The 21,555-nt window shown below is 40.0% G+C and overlaps 1 protein-coding gene and 1 long non-coding RNA gene across 2 annotated transcripts in view; one reads left to right on the top strand and one right to left on the bottom strand.

Annotated features, from left to right (window-relative positions):
- The window catches only part of C1H4orf19 (chromosome 1 C4orf19 homolog), a 92,496-nt gene extending 79,693 nt beyond the window's left edge, over positions 1-12,803 (top strand). Inside the window, exon 3 of the transcript XR_005826994.1 lies at positions 12,717-12,803. The gene's annotated coding sequence lies outside the window, so the exon portion shown is untranslated. The remainder of the gene's footprint in view (positions 1-12,716) is intronic.
- A 7,527-nt stretch (positions 12,804-20,330) lies between these two features.
- LOC121085240 lies at positions 20,331-21,350 on the bottom strand. The gene is made up of 2 exons (XR_005826992.1): positions 21,050-21,350; positions 20,331-20,681 (listed from the first exon to the last, which is right to left on the bottom strand). It is a non-coding gene; the product is annotated as an uncharacterized LOC121085240 (long non-coding RNA).
- Positions 21,351-21,555: the final 205 nt, after the last annotated feature.

Here is a 21,555-nt window from a genome sequence, read left to right as displayed (position 1 = left end):
GCATCAGCCCTGCCAGCGCCAGGGCGCAGCGAGGCCCAGGGGCCGAGGAGACTGGCCGGGACAGCTGCCCTGCTCCGGGGGCTCCCCGGCACCGCGGGAGCCTGGGTGCTTACGGAGCCGCGCTGAAGCGACTTGGTGCGTGGGCAGGGCGGTGTGTCCCCCGCCCGGGGCTGCAGGGGCCTGTGGAAGCAGCTGCCACCACTGCAGCATTCCCACCAGGACGCACAAGTGTCCAGAAATTAAATGTGGTCCTGCAGTAGCTGCCCCTTAGCGCGCAGGGACATTGCTCATGCTCGCCCTGTTACCCCTTCCCATCTGCGAGGCCTCAAATTTATGCTTTATTCCTTTATTCTTCATAGCTAAACTCCAGGTTAGATTTACACTCTGGTAAATTAACTCCTGTGCTGGGGCCTTGGGACACTTTGGGTTTCAGCATCTGCTGCTGGACTTTTCTACGGACATGGTGTGAAACCAAGTCCTGTTCCTGTATCAAGGCAGAGGTGATTATAGCTCCTGGGTACTTCCAAATACATTAAATGATTCTAGTCTAAAGAATGTATTTACTTGCTTATTTAAATACCTAAGCAAAAAACACCATTCATTTAAGAAGCAATATAGCAGCAATTATAAAGCCAGATATATTCTTGAATTATTTTTTCACCTAGTACCAATGATGTGTGCAGAAATATTCTTATCTGTCACGGACTAGAGCTATCCACAGCCAGATTCAGTACACCAGACTACCACCTTCCTGTCTGGGACAATCAACCCATGTGACGTCTCCTCCCCCTACCCTACCCTGGTGGTCTTTTCTGGTAAAGAAAATATGCAGACAATTGTGTCCTCAAGAATAGTACCTCAGTATAGTTTGTGCACTTGAAGAAGATAAAGCAGTCTGGAAACTGCAGCTCTGGAAGTAACCAAAGCATTTTAACTCTTTTCTTCTGTGCTTGACTGTCAGGTCTATTCATGGTACAAACTGTAGCCACTGTTTTTTATTAATTTTTTTTTTCAGAGATATATGTATAAAAAATTAGGATGATTTAGTATCGGAGATAAACGTGTTGACAAGCAAAAAGTAAAAAAGCTGTCTTTTATCCTTCCAGGTGTTATAAATTGAGACCACAATTGATCATAATCCAATTAAAATTTTATTAATTATAGCAAGTAGAATATGAGCAAAGACAGCGCTGGACGGCAGGGGAGTCTGCGCTCCGCCAACTGCCGCCCTGAGCAGTTTAAACAGTCCTTTTTTATACTTTCGTGTTTATGAAGTAGTGGAGGTGTTAACCCCTTACTCATATATCTTTATATGGGGTCATCTGTCTTGTTTCTGTCTGGCGGTTATCTTCTCTTTTACAAGCAGCATCCTGGACATCTGGCGGTTATCTTATTTTTCACAAGAGGCGTCCTGGATATCTGGCGCCTAGTCTTTACATTATGCTTAACATAAATCTTAATAAACAATATCCTAGTCCATAGTTTCTTACACAGGCACAAGGGAAAAAGGCCTTTCCAGAGAATAAGCATTTTCTGAGTGTAGTGACAGAGCGCTACTGATTGTTTAGATACTTGTTTACATTTCCATTTTTAGCATCTATTAGTACCATGATTTTACAATTCCTTTCACAATTCAAAGTTCAATCCTGATAGAAGCAAATTCTGAAACACTTCAGCTGAATTTGACTGCTATTTGCTCATCATCAGCATCCAAATAGAAAAAGCAGTACAGCAGTCTTGAGAACAGATGATTTAAGTAATCATAAACAGTTATGACGTAGGTAATAAAAATAAAACGTTAAAGCCCAGGAAAAAAACCCCAAAGCTACAGGATACAGTACATGAGCAGAATAAGTGGGGATTGCTGATTGTCCTTTTTTTTTTTTTTTTTTTGCAAGTGTAACTTGTGTATCAAATCAAATGCTCGGCCTGAAGGAATTAAGGAATTTAATGAATATAACGTTTACAAATGGAAATGCCTCTTCTCAGTCAAGTAGATAACCAAGAACATGAAATCTCAGATTTCTTCTTATTTGAAGAATTGGTGGGAGACTGATTTATTTATTAATAAAGAAAACTAGCAAGGAATGAGTAGAACTGTGCTTTTCAACAGAAGAGGAAGGCAAGCAGTAGGAGATAGGGTTCTTTGCGCTTAGAAAAACAAGTCTTTCTTCCTTTTGGATTTCCTACAGAAAGTACTGCTGCTCACCTGAGTTGTCTCTGTTCTGCCTTTCAAACTTTGATTTATTCTTTTTTTGTTCTGCCTTTCAAACTTTGATTTATTCTTTTTTTGAGGGTGTAGTTCTGTGTCAACTGCACTCAGTGTCATGAAGGAGACAGACTCAGAGAGAGGGGGAATCCTTCTTTTTGGTTAAGTATAGCACTGCAGTTCCCAGCTCACAGGTAACTGCAAAAATTCAGGATTTCTGAACCAAATCTGACTTCATGAAACAAGCTCTCCAGAGGTAGATTTTATCTCAGTGTCTCCCTCTGACTTCAGAAAGACTGTACTTTATTAAAAAAAATAAACAGCAATTTGAGAACTAATCTGGGTTTACAACACAGCTCACAAGCAGTGAACTGGTACAGTTTCTGTGGCAGTGATTTCCAGCCCTTCTTCACCCACTGGAACAAACACTCCAAACACAGAGGAAATCTTTAAGTCAGCTTGGCCACTAGAAGATCTGTGAAACCACCTGCCAGCTTTTACAAAGAACAATAAACCTCACTCAAAACACTATGAACACTTAACAGACTCAAAACTAAGTTGCAGTGGAGTTTAGTTGATGCTATCTATGTCATTTTTTCCTTCAAGGCTTCTAGAATGTATCTTCAGTTTGTTCCTATTACTAGAGAACATGATGAGTTAAGAAACACGTAAACAGTTTTTCTAATGCAAACCAGTCAAGGAATTTTCTTCTTTACGTAGTCTTTGGCTTTACACTACTAATTCTTGACACTTCATCTGAAAGCCAAATTTAATGATCTTATTTTGTACTTAGTTTGTGCATACACTTTGAAGAGTTTAGGTTTTGCCTTTTTGGTATGTATTATTCTGTATTTCTGCATTTCCCTTGTAAGTCCTCTCTGCTGTTACTGGAAATCTGGAAAATATATGTGCCTTTTCTTGACCTTTATAACTAAGACACAATTAGGTTTTGCTTGATATTTCTCTGTTATTTTATTTTGAATCACACTTACATATTATTTAGAGCACGTCCTATTAATTAATTTACCACATTTTTCCTTTGTTGTTTCATTGCTGACTTTCCTTATTGGAAGACTTCTTCTGGATTTCATTTTTATTGGTAAGAATGCCTGAACAGGTCAGACAACTAGCCATCCTCATTTATAAGTCACAGAAAGAAAAAACACTGGCAGCAGTAAGAAGACAGAGAACCCATTGCTTTCACATCTTAGGTGACATGGTCTTAAACTTCAAAACAAAGAAAGTGACACTGGAAATGTCACATCATCAAGCACTTTCATATGATTTAACTAGATTCTTCATACAGAACTTGAAAATCTGAGCAGGATGCTAATTCCACAATTAACTATATATATAGATAAGTATGCTTGAAAAATTCTCTATTACATGTATGCACAAATACCTTAGTGTAAAGCTGACCAATGTTAGTGCTAGTAAAGCCTGAACACATGAGATTGCCTTTGAAATTCAAATGGTCCATATTCCCACATCATTTAGTTGCTCAGTTTTATTACTGGAATCACAGTTAAGACACAGGTTTCTTTGTCTCTGCTGTCTAAGGGTTCTTTCTCAAAGCATTCTTTGTATGTATTATCTGTATGTTCAAGGCAAGAATACTTCTAAAACATTTTAATACTGCATCCAAATACCAACAGTATTTAAAACACTCAGATACATCAAAGAAGCACTCTTTGGTAGTGGTAACTCACCTGACAGTCGTTTACTTCACAAATCAGAACAAGAAAAATAACAATGTAGAAGTATTAAAAAAATATTAACTTCAGGAGCAGGGATGATGAGAAAAAAGCAAATCAATTTGGTGAGTAAGATGTTAGGTACTTATAAAACTCAAGTTTAATTTTTGGTTTCTGGCAGACTATTTTTTTTTTCCTAATGTATTCATAAGCTCAATTCTTCTTTCATAAAACAGCTATTACAAATCTCTGTGGGACTGAGACCACCTCTTAGTATTTGTGTCTACAGTCTGAAGACTAGGAAATCTTGTGTATTATTTTATGGTAAATTATATATTAAAAAATAAAATCAAATACATGGACCCAGACAGTGTAACCTACCTTGATGTACTGGTTTTGGCTGTGTGGAACTTAGCTGCCTCCTGGAGTTAAACCATGACACTTGGAAACGGTACCTCTAACTCAAAGCAGCTATATTCATCAAACCTTTAGTTAAGAAAAAGTTGTGAGGAACACTCCCAGCAAACTGTTTAAAAGCTAAACTCCTAATGATTACTTTCTACTTCGCCCAGTATGCAGCTGTTTCTGGTGATGAAAGTAAATCTATTTCTGAAAGGTATTGCCCTACATAAAGGTACCTAAAGGGGGCCTAAAGCTGCAGAGGGACTTTTTATGAGATCCTGTAGTGACAGGACAAGGGGTAATGGCTTTAAACTGAATGAGGATAGATTGAAATCGCGTTTTAGGAAGACATTCTTTACTGTGAGAGCAGTGAGCACTGGAACAGGTTGCCCAGAGAAGTTGTGGATGCCCCATCCCTGGAAGTGTTCGAGGCCGGGCTGGATGGGGCTTTGGGCAACACGGTCTAGTGGAAGTTGTCTCCACCAGTGGCATGGAGGTAGGGTCTAGATGATCTTTAAGGTCCCTTCCAACCCAATCCAATTCCATGATTCTGTGTTTCTATGATCTGCGTGTGGATTGAAAAAAATCTATTGAAAACAAGAATTGGAGCCTAGCACATCCCTCCAGGATGCCAGCCCTTAACATTATAGCAGTTGTGGTAGGGAATAAAGAGGGAAGTGGTGCAATTAGCTTTAATTCTGGAAACTGTTGTGGTTGCCATTATATTTCCTGAGATGCCAGATTCTGTTGATAGTCCTGTTGATAGTTGATAGGTGTTCCCTGTGAGTGCCTGGTAGATAGAGCTCTCCTCAGGGGACTGGAGGAGAGGAATGTTGAAGTTCTGGATTCTAATCGGGTTTAGGCATGATTTGGTATTAACTAGGTCTGAAACATGAAAACAAATGTGCTTTTAATGCCTGGGAAACTTTAAAGGCTATGCTACAGCTTCTTAGGAGTCTCAGCTGTCTCCTAAGTTTAACAGCTTTGGGCTTCGGTAGAATATAAGGAATTGCATGTTACTACATCAGCTTCTTGGAACATAAGGAAAAGAGAAGATCTTGAACAAATACCAAAGGAGCTTCTGAGCTTGACAGGAGGACTAAAGGAAAACAGCAAAGTCCATCCTACGCTTAAAGGAGTTGTGAAAGAAGACTAGTGGGTTTGAATGTTGTGGAGAACCGTATTATGAATATACAATATATAGTGTGGCTTGCTTGGTGTGTGGTAGAGGCACAAACTGAAGTAGCGCAAAGGAGTCCCTAGAGATGGCACCTTTTTCTGAGTTTTATGCTGGCACAGTTGTTAAGAAATTTATCACACTGTAGTTAGCAAGTAAAAATCATCATGTAAATACTATATTAAGGTTTTACCTTGTAATATATATTTTAAGTTAATTAAAAATGAAGCAAAGGTCTACAGTAATGAAACCAAAATCCACGGGCTCCCATTCCCCATTCATACATGATTATGAATTAATCTGGTGGAGTTTGAATTTGTCACAGCTGAGCAAGTACTCATTGGGGAAATTAAACGATAGTACTGGTGGGTGGAAAACAGGAAAGCCCAGTAGTATTGTGTGAAGTCACTAAGCATGAAAGAATTTGCTTCATTAATGGCCATATTACAAATAGTGCATTCACAGCTCTGGATGCCTAAAGCTATATATGTACATATAAAAGGAAATAGAGAAGTATAAATATTCTATTAATATTTTGATTCATCTCTAATAATTTTGGCAGCATCCATAAATGAAAATGGCAAAGTAACTGAAGAATGTCACTTTTGCCTTTCGGCAACCAGGGAAGCAGGAAGGACAAATGGAGACATGTGTGTGGAAACCTGGAACTGCTTCTTGGTTCTGCAGTGACTTTGGCTGGCTATGTAAAAGTACATCTGAGTGGAGTCCCTCCCCATCCTCTGCCTAGGGCAGACTTGCAGTGTGTGTTGCATTGCAGCTGTTTTCCAATTCCCAGAGCTAGTAAGAAGATCAGTACAAATTAAAAAGCTTGGATATTCAAATTAACTAATTCTACTGACTTGTTTTATCCAGCCAGGTTGAAGATACTTGTTATCCTCATCTTCTCTATCCCTGTTCCTATTTGGAAAATAAAATAACTTTCTGATCTTTGAAGTTAAATGATTTTTGTGTTCAAAACTTAAGATTTGAAGTAAGTCTCCCTTGTTTCTGAGATTTGATCATCAATAACAAACTGCCTGTCCTGTAATATGATAGTACTAAATTTATTTGAAAAGGAAAGTTACAAAGTATTTTGTAAAGTATAAATATTAATCAAGTTTCCATATAATAGATAATTCAGGAGTGACTTTGCCCAAATGCAACAAAGGGATTTGCTTTTCAGTAGAAATGGACTCCTTGGCTCTCCTCATCTTTTGGCTTTTTTTATAGGCCAGTCTTTCTAAAGCAGGCCTCTGTCTCCAGCGCCATATGAGTGATAGCAGTTAAATCCCTGTAAGAAGTGATTAGTAATGGCAAATGTGCTACCATGGACTCTTCAGAAGTAGCTTTGTATTGAATTTTCTCCCTTGTGATTTCATGAAAGGTTGGGTTTTTTTCTTTTTTGTGAAATATATAAAGAACTAATATGAAACCAATTACTTTTTGATTATTTTTCTTCCATCCTGGTGTGACATAAGAGTAAAAAAGGTAGTCAAATAGCAATAATTTGTATAGATTATGTCCCATGCAGCTTTATTGTGGAACACAAAAAAAACCCACACCCCTGCTGAAGGGGTCATTTGTCATTTGTAATGACAAAAAACAGGCTATAAGAACACAATGACAGTAAACTAGTAAGGAGATACAGCATAAATGTATGTATCTGGCATTCACATCTTGAGTTTTGTGGTCCTGGCCAGCCAGCAACATTTATGCTTAGCTGTATACTGCCTAGCCACTTTCGAGGATTTCTCAATCCTCATCTCAGAAGCCGCTTTCTCAGTTCTTAGTCACCCATAAGTAGTATTTTCAAAAAAAAAAAAAAAAATAGAATCTAGTTCTAGGAATTATTAACTTAATTTCCTGGAAGAAGAAACTTTGTAGACCTCCAAGAGACCTCTAGCAAAGGATGTAAGTGCTTCAATTATTAGCGTAGAGGCCCACTTGCTTATAAAAAGCCCTGCTTTAAGTTGAACATGCTGGCTGTGAAGGTGGAATAGCACATTCATTCAAAGTAATACTGAGGCTGGAACTATCAAAGAAAAACACAAGTCATGCTACTGTGCTAACACTTCCTTATACATTTTCATAGGATGAAAATCTGGTAAGTGATCTGTTAGGCTGATAGGGTTAGGCTTCTTGACCAGACTATTAGCTACCACATTTAATCTCCTTAAGCATGAACATATGATGTGGCTAAAAGCCCAGAGCCAAGTAAGTAATCACTAAATAACAATTTAAAGTCTTAGTATGTAGAGGACAGCCTTGATTTCCTCCAAGATTTCAGAAGCATGCTCTACTTTATGCAGATATGACGCACCCAGTTTGCACGCAAGGAGCTTGGTTTAAAACTCAGTCAAGAACAGATCTGTCGAGATAAACTTCAAATCTTGTTAGACCTTTTTATTTCCACTGCTTTTTATATGAAACTCTTCAGATAAGAAATCACAAACAGACTGAAAATCTGTAGGGAGGGGGAAAATATTTGATTTTAATTCCAGTCCACTGTATTCACAACAGTATTTCTATTCATTGATTCTATTGATTCTATTCATTGATTATTCTATGTATAATCTCTGGTAGGTCACGAAGCAATTAGAGCCAGAGAACACTTAAAAGCAGTTGTATACAAATAAAGTTAGAAAAATATATAAGCTGTAATGCAGTAAGATATACAGTGGATGTAGTTGTATGGATACTTATTAAATGTAACATGCTAGATATTATTTTGGTACTTTTCTGGCAGAAAATGTTTGGGTTTTCCTAAATTAGTATGAGTATTGGGAATTTCTGCAGCTCCTTAATCTTGCCTTCTCTAAGCCCAGCTATACAGTAATCTTCAGACCAAGGCAGCATCTTGCAGTAACTTTTTTTCTCTGGAAGATGCAGAATAGTTTATTGAAAAGGACTGAAATGAAAAGGGCTAGTGAAATCTTACCTGATTTCTGATGCACAAAGGTTTCATTGTACTAACAAGACCTTGTTGGATCAACTACCTGGGAGTGTGGATCTGAAGCATGGTTGATTCAGAAGTTGATTCAGTTTTGAAGACTGAGAGGGAGTTAAGGGATGGATGGGGGTAGGAGAGGCAGGTGGCTGAGAGTCTAGAGAAAACTTCTCAATGGAAAGAGAAGCTTCCTAGAGCTGGTCAGGAAATAATGTCCCCTGACTGTGAAGACTTACAAGGTTTTGACAGATTTTTGTCTTTCATATCAGGACAAAGCTGAGATCTGAATCACGATTAAGTCAGAATATTCTTTGTTTTAACAGCTCATGAACAGTCAGTTTTTGTGACAGCTTTAAAAAGGTAAAATATGTAATTCTGAGAAGTCCATTTCCCTCCCTGCCCCCCCCCAAATATAAATAATTATATTATTTACAGTATAGTATAGTATATTGTGTATATATACACATATACTATAATTACAGTATAGACTAATGTTCTCGTTTGTTTGCTTTAAATTAGTTAGAATTTTCACTGGCAATAGAAAATAGTATAATCAGAAAACAGCTAGTGCCAAAGGCCAGCAGGGGTGCTGAGAGTCACTCGGGGGGAAAGGAGAAGGCTCAGCTGGTAAAATGGACTCTGATGCTGTTTTTTGAAGTGGATCTTGTGACGATAAGAAAGATCCTGGTGCCTTTCACCGAATGTCACAAACCTGGGCCTGCCCTGGTTAGATTAAGACCATTGCAGAGCTCATCTATCTTCAGAGTCACACTTTCAAAAACTGTAGTGGTTAACTTTGATACAAATTCCGCTTAAACAATAATTTTGTTACCAGAAGGCAGTGTGCTTTTTTTGAAAGAAACAAGTCGGTTGTGCTCTGAAACAGTAGTAAATAAAGGAGCTGCTCATCTTTCATGTTTTGTGCGGAGCATGGCGACTTGTTAATTGTCCTCATTACTCTGCTGTACCACCTACTCTTTCCACAGGATTTGAGATAAATATATTTTACAGGATTTTAATAGGTCTGTGATAATTAAATTAATATGAAAATCATCTTGTAGATAAATAGGTGTTTTGGATAGGATATGCCCATACATATCAAGTCTTAGCAAGTTAGTTTCTCGGTAGGGTGATGGCAAGGATGGCAGGCATGAAGAGTAAATTCATTAAAATACATGACTTCAGATATTCCCAAACTGTTTAATAAATGCAGTCAAGCTTGTTGCAGTATGATGACAGATAAAACATACTACAAATGGTGGGATCAGGTTCACTTGTTTGCAGAGGAAGGAGACAAAAAAAGCAAAAAAAAAAGCTTTTTTAAGCAAAAAGCTCAGTGTGTTAGCCTTCGTTTTGGATATGGATAAGTTGTTTAATTTCCTTCTGGGACTGGAATGACTTAAATTCATGGGTTCTGCCTTGCTAAACAGAGCCCTAATCAAAGAGTTGTGGAAGCTGAGGTTGGCTGCTCTGTTTCTTAATTGTGGATGGTGTTCTGCTTGGTCCAACCAGCCAAATCTTCAGAGCAGCAGAAACTAGTCAGCAGTATCTTGTGTCCTAATCACAGGAATATAAAGCAATTGTCTTTTTTCCTGCTACCTGAATGATTATTTGAAGGGGTTTTTATACTTAAAACAGTGTCTAAATCTCAAAACATTGTGTAGTTTGATGATTTAACACACTGCCAGAATACATAGCTCCAGTCTTCTGAGAGAATACAGCAAATGAAGAAATGGACTACTGTGAAAATAGAGAAATTCCTCCATAGTTTATAATTCACTTTTCCTTATTAATTGTTTCAATAAAATACTTAACTTTATGTTAAGTCACCTGTTTCTTATAAAGTGTTCTTGCTTTTTACTTTCAGGAAAGCCCCAGCTTTGGTATAAAGCAAGCCAGTTTCTTCCTGCCAGAGTACTTTCTAATGGGAATGGGGGTGGGAACAAAAAGGTATAGGCAAAATTGCTTTATAACCAGCCTAGACTTGCAAAGCATTATCTCAGTGTAATAGTGTAAACAATATTAATACATTACGATGAGGACAGACTTGTAAAGGATATTTTTTGTATGAATCACTGGACGCCAAACACTAATCTGCAATAATCTTATCCTTAGCAGTGTTACTACAGGAGCAATACTTGACTCAGCTTTCCTCAGGAAAGGCGCCTAGAGTTATATTAGTGCCTAGATAGATATAATATATTATATCTCTCTATAATATCTGTACAATATATGATATATATCTCCATCATATGTGTAATGTATAATATATTATAGAGAAATAACCTAGAATTATGTTAGGTAAAAATCCCAGATCCTTAAACACTTCACAGGGAATGTATAAGTAGGATATCATACTAGAGTTTTTTTCCTAAGGATTCATTTGACCTTTATTCAGCCTCCTAAAGTAAACACCTAAATTATTCCACAGCATCCCTCAAGAGTGTTAAGTCAACAAAAGGCCTTCTATCTCCAAATATTTGCTTCTGATGATAGCACACTACAAATAGTAGCCATAATCAGGATTTCCACCTGATGTTTGTAAAATGTAATCTTGTCTTGGCTATAGAGGTCCTATGGTAAAGGTCTTACTGAATATTTTCACATTCCTTCAGTTCAAAATGTTTTGACTCAAAAAAAATGAAAGCATTTTTTTCCAATGGTGTTTGTCCACACACCACGTTAAGAACAGAGTGCAAGCCAAATCAGACAGTGCTGCTGTGTCCTCCACTTAATTCTCCACTGCAAGGAATCCTGACTAGAGGATTCTGTTTCGCCTTTAAAGTATGAAATACCCTTTTTCAAACCCCAAATCAACCTCAGTTAGTGGTGTAAGTTCTGTTGAGAGAAAATGCCATTAGATAGTAACAGTCCATAAACTTAGTGTTAGTACTTTATGCTGCTTCCCTCTCAGCTCTTCCTCCTGCCTTTCTGCCAGAGCGGCTGCCATGGGCTGCAGGAAGGCTTGGATGCAGGAGGACCGGCCCCTTGGGCGGCTCAGAGTAACTGGAGCATCAGAGTCTAAGAGGTGCTAGTGAAGTTGGCATTTGCCATAGATTACATTTGTGGTTAAAAGCAACACAGCTTTTGACTCTGCTTTTCATGCAATTTATAATTGAAAAGCAGCAGAAGTCTAGCAAAAGAGTAAACGACAGCCTGAATTACATTTTTCTGTTAGGAGACAAATTATACAGACAAATTTTGCTGATTCTTTTGGGGCCACTGATAGTGTTAGAGCTGGAAAAAAAAACAGAGATGTGATCAGAGTAACAGGAAGGGGAGCAAGAGCTGATTAATCAGCACACTGTCAGTGGTCCTCATTGCTAAAGCTGATGTGGAAACAACATTACAGTGTTTGCGGGAACCCATAAGAATAAATGAGAACAAAACTTGGGAGTGATTGAGTGAAATCAGCGGTTTTCTGAAGCAGGACATTCTGCTCCAACAAAACAGGGCAGATGCTGATGGCATAGTTTTCTCTTCATAAAATCACTAACTGGTTTAGGTTGTGCCTTTTGAAAGAGCCTGACAAAGCTCTGACTCTGGCAGAGGACACCCGACTGATGCACTTTCCAGTCACAAAGTCCACAGCCACTTCCTGAGGTAGGGAGCACATAAATCAGGCTAGGTATCAAAATAAGCTCAGATGAGCATTGCAGAGCAAGGAGCTCTGCACCTTAAAATAGGAACACAGATCTGTTTTAGCAGCTGAAAAGGTTACCAGCTCCAATATAGCCATGCCAAGAGCTTGTGGTTTAACCAGCTGAGGAAACATTGGCATGTGATCCTTGCCTGTCACACAGGTATCTGCTTACATGCTTTTTCAAAAAGGAAATAGTAGTGTTTTCAGGTTAACTTAGGGTGGTGAGTATGGTGGGGAGAGGGATTACTTTTGGTCCTTTGTGCATTCTTGAGTTCCCCGCCCCCTTCCCCCCCTGTACAGGTAAGTAAGGCTTATATTGCTGATTGTTCCTGTGTTCAAAGGGCTGTAATACTTCCAGTGGATGATGAACAGACAACCCATCTGTAGTAAATAATTCTGTGGAGAACTGCCCTATTGACAGCTGGGATTTTGTCTCATTCACTCCTTCACTCTTTATTCCAATCTTTTTTTTTTTTTTTCTATTTTCTGACTTTTTTAGGTTTATATTAGCCTGTCTAGTCCATTGGCTATACCTGTAAATATTCCAAATAATGATGGAGATTGGGTTTTTGTTTGCTTGTTTGTGCTATGGCAAATGCATTTTCCTTTCTTTGACAATTAACACTTCTCCCTGTGTTTAACAGCGATGTTGACATCGTATTTGATGCCTCAGTGCTGGCTGACCTACTGGGAACCTCTAAGTCATCCAAGCAACCGAGAAGGATCCTAAGTAGCTGGTAAGTCATACAGTATATGTGAAATGGAAATCATGGCTCATTGTTTTTCTGAGGAGCTTCTGTCAGCTACAAATAAATCACTTCATTAGAATTTAACTGGTAAACTGCAAGTCACTTCTGAGTCACTGAGGAAAGAAGTCATTTTACATTTGAAAACCTCCCTTTTATTCACTGCCACCCTGAAAACTTAGTTAATTGTCACTGTAATTCTCACAGCACTCCAAATGCACATGCTTTGCTATCTTCAATATTGGCATCAGGTTCACATCACATTAAGCCTTTAAGGCAAAAGAATCAGAGATGCCACATTAAATTAGTTTGTCTAGAACTCTGATTAAAATTTTACTGTAATGAATAGGCAATAAAATGTAGGTACTTCAGGTATCTTCAAAAGTGTAATGGCTGTCAGCTAATGTAAGATTGAATTTTGTCTTCAATGTACATTGTTGCCTTACCTAGAAGATGGACAAGTCAAGAAAAACCTCCACCTTTATGTCAGAAAAAAAGTGATACAAAAGTGTTACACTGGTTCTTTTCAGTACACAAACGCATTAATTGGAGATGTGGGACAACTGATATTCTTCACATTTGATACATTATTTTTTATATAAGACGGTTTTTGCTTATGGAACACACCAAGTTTTTTCAGTGGCACAGAAAGTAAATCTGAGTAACTGCAGTAACAAGCAGGAAGTAGCTTTGAGTCTGAGTATTTGGCAAGTAAACCAAGAATAAAAATGACTGTAATTATGCTAATCAAAAAGCCAATCTCCAAACAATTTTTCAAGCAGTGAAGGCATTGAGCCAAATATTTAGTGAGATGTTTGCATTTACCGAGCAAGCACATGACACCAGGAAAATTAATTAATACAGGAATGGTTACAGAAGCAAATTGTTCTCAGAGGTGGCAACATTAATTCCTTTTCACAATTTGGTCATAAGAGGGTAGAAAGCAAAACAAATGCCCTAGGCCCATTGTGAAGTTTCAAAGCCTTTACTAAAGCATATTACTATGATAATTTATTTAAGTTTTATATATATTAACAACAGGACTTCAGAAAGCAAAATTTAGTTGAATACAACTTCAACTTAAAGTTTTATGCAAAATGATATATGGCAAAGATGGTAGTTTTCCAAATGCGTGTTGCTCCTGTTATGTTCTCAGTATTTCTTTTCATTTCTTGATAATGAAACGTCATGGAAACGGGAATATTGGATCAGCTTGAGGACCAGTGCAGATATTTTTTATTCACCGACATTTGTTTTCTATCACACAATTCTGAAGACAGGCAGTGGAAACTCCCGCCCCAAATTACAGGAAGACTAGCACTAAATTATCAAACTATTGTTATCTGGGAGAAATGTGGGGATTTTTTACAAGGCAGAACACTGGGAATGCAATTCTACCTCAAGTATTACAGCAATAGATCATAGTGTCATTATTTCTGCTATTACCAAGAGAGGGCATCCTTTTCCCAGTAAATCATGACATGACTACTGAAATAATAAAAGCTTTTCAAGAGCCTAGTTAATTTTTGTAACTATTCTGTTACATTTTAGCTAAAACTTTTTGAAATTTAAAAATGCAGCTGTTTACAAAGTAGACTGTAGTTCAGTCTCCACGTTGTTTGAGGCTATTTTAAGACTTGCTATACAAATTTCTCAGTATAGCCTTTCATTTAGCCCTCGTATAGTTTCATTAGGATATGCTTTATCTCCTCCACCAAGGGTATATAATCTGTATTAGTAAAAGCCTACCTCTTTAAAATCAGATCATTAATTGCAGGGGTTTTTTTATTTATTTAGGTAGGGCATTTAGTGTTATCTTCTTAGAGCAGCTTTCTAGCACAAATGTGAAGCTATTAACTTCCCATATTTTAGACACTGTTGCCTCCATCAGTGGGACATGAGACACATCTTTTGCATTTGAGCTTAGTTTTGCTGGCTGTAAAACAGATCTTTCAACTTTGGTGGTGTAAACTGTGGCATGTAGCTGTATATTATAAAACCATACTGTGCTAGTTTTTTTAAAGCAACTGGGTTTCCCCTTTGATACTGCCATCCTGCCTCTAGTCACGCATTGACAAGCCTGAGCATTCGATGGGAACTGCTGCAGGTTCAGCACTTTTGAGAAACAGCTTACTTAGAAGTCTGAAGTTGGATTTAGAAGCTTAACATTTTTGGGAAACTTGTCTATAATCCTCATAACTTACTGTTGTTAAGGCAAATATCTATGCAGTATATTTATGCTGCGACCACTATAGATTTTTTACTTCTACTCTGGATAACTCTCTGTTTAAGGAAACCTTTCCATAACTTAGTGTGAGAGAACTGCCAGAATCACTCTCAACCCCATTTTTCTAACAGACGGCACTGTGCTGTCCAAATCAAGTTGTAGGCTTAGTAAATCTACCTAGGCATCCAGAAATTTACCTAACAAGGGAAGAAAGTTTAATTACACTTACAACAGAACTGAAGAACATACATAAAAATAGTCTACCCCACTCACTTTTTTTATGAAGGAATTGGGCCAAAATAATCTGTGCATATGGATCTGTGATTCTGTGAAACCAAAACATTAAATAAATTTTTGTCACAGCATAATTTGAATCATTTGCATAAGGGTGAGTTCAAGGTCATGTCCTTATTAGTCAAACTAATTTTATTTTTCACTTAAACTTGCATTTTGGGGCTTTAAAAGTGAAGCAACATCTAAGAGAAGGGCAGCAGTCCAAAATATACTTGAAAAGAACTGGCATTAGCTCTAACTTTGTCCTATCTGTTAAACAAACGTAAGTTAATTTGTCCTTGAACCTAGAAGCTGGGTGCTGTCTAGAACAAGACAGAAAAAGCATGTTTTCGTAGTTCAGCTGCCACAGGATCTGAGATCTGCCTGCCTGCCAGAGGTTGGGAGTTTAAGCTGAACAGTGGAAACTAGAAAAGATTTTCAGTTGTGAACAAGAGGCTTACAATAAACAATGGAGAAAAATTTTCCAAGAGGAAATGTGAAATAACCTGATACATCCTTGGGTTAGCTGGTAGATGATCAGAGGACCAGACAAAGTGGAGAACAAATACTAAAATTCAACCCAAGAATACAATATCCACTACGTCCTTCCTTCTCTTCCCCTGATTCCCTCTCCCCTCTCGTTGGGTTATAAGAACAGTGCTATATTTAGGACAACATCCTCTTCTGAGAGCTGTATGTGCTTTTTTAAATGTGCAATGTGCACCACGGTTTGCCAGTCAATCTGTGCTACAGGATCAAAGCTTTCTTCTCTCTTGCCTCCCACTGGTATTACAAGCTCATGATGAAAGTGGAAACTAATAAAATACCTTGAAATGTTGAGACAGCACAAAATAGTAGAGCTTAGACATGTACGCACTTTAAGCTCTGAGAACCTACAGCTAACTTTAACTTGTTAGCATGATATCCTACAATCCTTTTCTTTTCTGTAGGTACCACAAATATCAATTGCTATGTCCCAACTGGCAATACATGGAGAATGGTTATGCACTAAAAGCATAGTGAAAATAAGGGAACTGGATAGAACAGCTTAAATGTAATATCTGCATATATAACAGGAAAATATCACTGATTGTGACACTCCCTGTTAGCATTTCACAAATTTTCTGTATGGCTGTATCACAGTAATGCAGAAATCAGCAATGAAAAAATCACGTGCCTTGCCAGGACATACAGCATCTCACCTATCACAGAATCAAAAAATTGTTGAGGCTGGAGGAGATGTCGGGAGATCATTTGGTCCAATGTCCCCTGCTCAAAAGGGGACACCAAGAGCCGCTTGCGCAGAACCATGTCCAGTGAACTTTTGTGTATGTGCAAGGACAGAGACTCCACGACCTCCCTCAGCAACATGTACCAGTGCTCAGTCACCCTCACAGTGAAAATGTATTTCCTAATGTTCACCTGGAACCTTCTGTGTTTCAATTTGTGCCTGTTTCCTCTTATCCTGCCACTGGGCACTGCTGAAAAGAGCCTGGCTCCTTCTCCTTTGCATCCTCCCTTCGGGTATTGATACATACTGATAAAATCCCCCGTACAACCTAAAGTTGTAGATAACTTTTTAAAAAATCCTTATTGATAACAGTTAACTGGTCATCTCTCATGTTGTTTCAGCATGTGGAAAATAGTATGCTATATTGAAAGGCTGCCTAGGAAATGTCTTTTTACGATGCCTATGAAATTTCTAATATAGTAAAGGCCAAGTAGTCTGTGACTTAGCTTCAGATTTCTGTTAGCTCTTTGGCAGATCTCATCAGCTTACACCAGCTTCCTTAATAAATGTGCCTTTTATACTATCACACAGCAAATTCACCTATTACCTGGAGAACCACAAGTAATATCTAATTACTTATGCTAACAATTAGTGCTAAACTTATATACTGCGTTGAAAATGCAAGTCATTGCTGACACTTCTAACTTAGCATTGCTATCTGCATTTCAGGTATTAACTGAAACACTGAATCTGACAAACTGGCACATGGGCACTGACAGAGAGGGAGAAAACATCGAACCATTCACTGCTTGTCTCTTCTCTTATGCTTGCAGTGCCCTTATTCCTGTGGCGGGCTGGCTACACGTGGGAGCAAGTGCAAAGCCTTGCTCACACCTTACTAAGCACCCACCAGAAGAAGACAAAACAGCTATCTGCCAGCATCCCATACTGGTTTCTCTTTTCTCCCCTGGATTTTCTTCCTTGGATTTCCTTCCAGTGATGACACTCTTCAGCGTGAAAGCTGAGACAAAGAAATACCTTACAAAGTGCAACAAATAGCATTCCTTGCAGCTTACAGACAAATGACAACCAAAAAATATATAACAGATACATTAGGTAAAGCTCTTTCATCACGCAGAAAAGTATCATCAAATATTTGATTTATCAAAATGCCAATTTTATTGACAATTACAGAAATCACATGCTGTTTTGACTTGGGAATGATCTTGTTTGTGACTGAGTTGAAATTTAAATGTCTTTAAATTTCTTTCGGGTTTTCTCTTTTGTTGTAGTTATATTGCTCTTTGCGAGCAATCGGTAATAGTAACATCAACTGCATCAGCAGATGACCTGTGGGCTTAAAAGTCCTCCAAAAGGTTACAAACTGTTTCCTAGTCCTCTGACTGACAAGTAAGACTGTCTCTACTTTGCTAAAACAGAAAACACTGTACCCAACACAGCAGTCACCCTGTGGAATACAATTTTAACTGTATGACATAGTCCAAAGATGTCCTGTGTTGCAGCTGACTTGCAGCCATGAGTGATTTTGGAGCTTTACAGTCATGTCGTTGTTGGGTTTGTTTGTTTGCTTTTATTTCAGAGGGCAGGCATGGTCATGGACTGCCATGCTTTGAGAAGAAATGACAGGTTATTTAACCACTACACACACAGCTGAACCAAGCCCTTAAAAAAACCCACACATAACATAAAATTCAAAACTTGTCAGAAAATATTAATGAGTGCCATTGTAATAATTTTACTAATTTTCCTTCCTATCTACAAGTTAAAGCAGTTTGCTGCTGTGGTGTTACGTCTAAAGAAATAACACAGTTAACGAGCAAATGTCGTTTCGTTCATACGTGGTGTAAAGAACCTGTGCAGCTGCAGCCGTGCTGAGCCCATGTCACAACACTCTTGATCTGTGGTCAAGTAAATACAACTTTCTTCCAACCCAGTATCTAGAGATTGTCATGAAATACTGTTGGGTTTCTAATTCTTGCTTGGAAATTCACTTTCTGGAAGAGTCACTAGGAAGGATCTAATTGTTAGATTATCTGGCATTTTGAAATCATTTACATTGTATTGTTTGCTTGAAAATGATGTTAATCACAGCAGCAACTGCAGGCAGCAGTTGGCTGTTCCTCCTTTTTCAGCCTCCTTTAATTCCACTAGATCATGAAGTTTTTAGGACTGTGGCGCTTTGCAAGTTGCGTGGTTCTGGCCACTCTGTTCAGAGCAGTCCCAGAGGGGAGGTGGGGACTCTCAAACAGCTTTTCAGTGACACACTGAAAACATCTGAGCCTACACTCCGATGGATCCTGATGATCATTTTCCCCCGTCTTGAAGCAAATCATTTTGATTTATAGTCAACCTGTGGCACTCAGGAGAAAGAAAAGATGGTCCATGGACCTGTTCTGTCTGCCACCGCTCCTTCAGCTGAGTCAACGGTGATACATTGTCAGGGTGCTGTGCAAAGTCAGGGTTTTTCTGTCGTTACTTCTCTCCTGCCTTTGAGAAGCATGGCCGCAGTTCAGTGACATTTCCACAAGGGCAGCCCCTTCCTCGTTTGCCTCATCCTTTAAACATGGTACAAAAGAGATGCTGAGATTGTTCCCCTTGAAACACTGTTGGAAAACACCTGGATAGCTATATCCCTCATGGGATTTCAGATTCAGGACTTGGCAGCGCTGGCAAGCTACTCTGCTGGCTCCAGGGTGCCTGCTGCTCCTCCTGTAGGCCACAGCCACCTTGCCTTGCCTGGCAGCCTCAGCTCTTCTGCCACACGAGCTCTGTGTGCCATACCCGGGGATCCTCCCCCTGCCTCGGCCTGTACCGCAGAGCTGAGCAGGGAGATCCCTCCCACTCCTCACAGCTCGCTCTGCAGTTATGTGGCACCTGGCCTAGCTCAGCTTCGGGCAGAGGTTGACAAGATGTAGGGAAAGCTCCTGAACAGCGAGCGCCTTGCCCTGAAGCTCCAGAGCAGGCTGCTTTGCTCCCCGAGTACCTCGGGAAGCTGGTGCTGGGTATCTCGTTATGCAAGAAAGGGAGTTCAGTGTTCTCTGGGCTATGCTTCTGCCCCAGAAGTTGTAAGAAATCAAACTGGCCAAAGGGGCTTATCTGGCATCTGCAGGGGGTTCCAGCCAAAAGCCAGGCTAAGTGAAAGGAACTGTTCACACAGAGCAAAAGCTTGGCAACTCGGGCTTCTCTCAAAGACGCTGTGCTATAAGCTATAACAATTATTCCATCAATGCAGTGTTAACTGTTCTTTAATGCTGGCAGGAGGAACACAATCCATTTTCCAGAGCGAAAATCAGCTACCTTTTTTTTTTTTTTTTTTTTTTTTTTTTTAATTTGGCAGCTGAGGGTGGAGCTGTGCCCAGACAGAGCTGCAGAGGCCAGAGGAGCTGCTGCTGAAGGATGGTTACCCAAGCACTAGGGGAGAGAAAACAGAGATTCCAAAAGCAGCCAAACAACATATTTTTTGCCTGATTTTCTTACTCTTTGGTTCCACTGATCCTTCATCTCAGAGTTTTTCAGAAGGGTATCTTAACAGTTATTTTTACCGATCAGTAGTGCAGATGGATATTGATTAACGTCTCTGCAAGTAATGTGTTGCATTTCTCTTGTTTGTGTGCTTCCTGGCAACATACTAATGAACTTGGAAAGGTTTCCAAATCTCTGTACAAGTCATTACTTGTATGAAAATTTACCCAATTAGTACTCATTATTCTAATCAGCCATACATGCCATTAATATGTGCTTTAGTATATAAATTATAACACATAGAAATAATATATTTCAGGCGATAACAATGAGCAGCTCCAACTTGAAAGGGTGTAATAGATAGAAAACTTATTCACAAATAAACAAAAAGCATTCTTCGATATGGAGAATATATTCACAATACTGAACAAGCTTTTGTTAGGAATGGGATTTTTAGCCCCCAATAGTGGGAATGGGGTTAGCCAACTTCTCACAGCACTGAACAGGGATCATCCAGGATTCATCACGGTAATCTCTGGTCGGGAGGGGCTGTGACACAAGGCCAGGCTGCTGCGTGCTCGCTCAGAATCGGCACGAGTAGAGCGCTGTGACTTCCATAAAGAGCCTCCTGTGGCTGACTGGCCGGCAACTAAAAGAGAAACAGAAGTCATATTTATTTCTGAAGTCTGAGACTAAATGTTAAAAAGTTACAGGTGGTTCAGTGAAATATCCCCCTTGCATGCCACTTGGCATGTGCAGAATCCCAGCTTGTTCTGGAGCGTACGGGACAAAGCAAACCAGGAGGAAAGCTGCAAACGGAGTTTCTCCGGGCTGTTTCCTGCTTGTCTCCAGGTGACTGGAATTCAGGCCTGGTTTTATTATGGGGAGGACTGGCCACACAGTTGTTAGGATGCCAAAAGCCAGACACGGCTAGAAATTGTTATCGGGCCCTTTGTTTTGTCCTTTCCGTACTAGCACCTCCCCCAGTACAGAGTAAGGAAGGACGCTGACACGCACCTGTGCCCAGAGTGGGCGACTCTGCGTGTTTTGCTGATGATCTTTGTCCCAAACCAGCGCCCCGCCGAGGCCGTTCCTTTGTTATACCGGCTCTAGAAACAAACCCGAGCAGCCTTCGTGCGGGGCCCGTGCAAAGCCACACTTTTTGCGAACCGCAGTTCCCCCCGCCCGCCGCGCTCGGTCCCGCAGTGCCGCCGCCAGCGCCCGGGCACGCGCCCCGCCCCCCCCGGGAGGGGCCGCGCGCTGCCGCCCCACGGGGCCCCGCCGGTGCCGGGCATCCCGACTGGCCGCCGGGCCGGCCCCGGCTCGCAGGGATCCGGGGGGTAACGTTCGGCCCCGCGGTGGCACGCAGGGCCCGGCAGATAACACCGCCACAGGCCCCCGGCTCGCCAGCGCCCCAGGCCGGCCCGCCTCCCCGGCGGCTCGGAGCGGGGCGGAGGGGGGGCGGCCCCGGCACGGCCCTGACCCCGGCACCGACCCCGGCACCGACCCCGGCACCGACCCCG

Source organism: Falco naumanni, chromosome 1 (assembly GCF_017639655.2).
Source record: "Falco naumanni isolate bFalNau1 chromosome 1, bFalNau1.pat, whole genome shotgun sequence".
NCBI classification, from domain to species: domain Eukaryota; kingdom Metazoa; phylum Chordata; class Aves; order Falconiformes; family Falconidae; genus Falco; species Falco naumanni.
The sequence above is the reverse complement of the archived record's forward strand: the minus strand, read 5'-3'. Positions and strand labels throughout refer to the sequence as shown.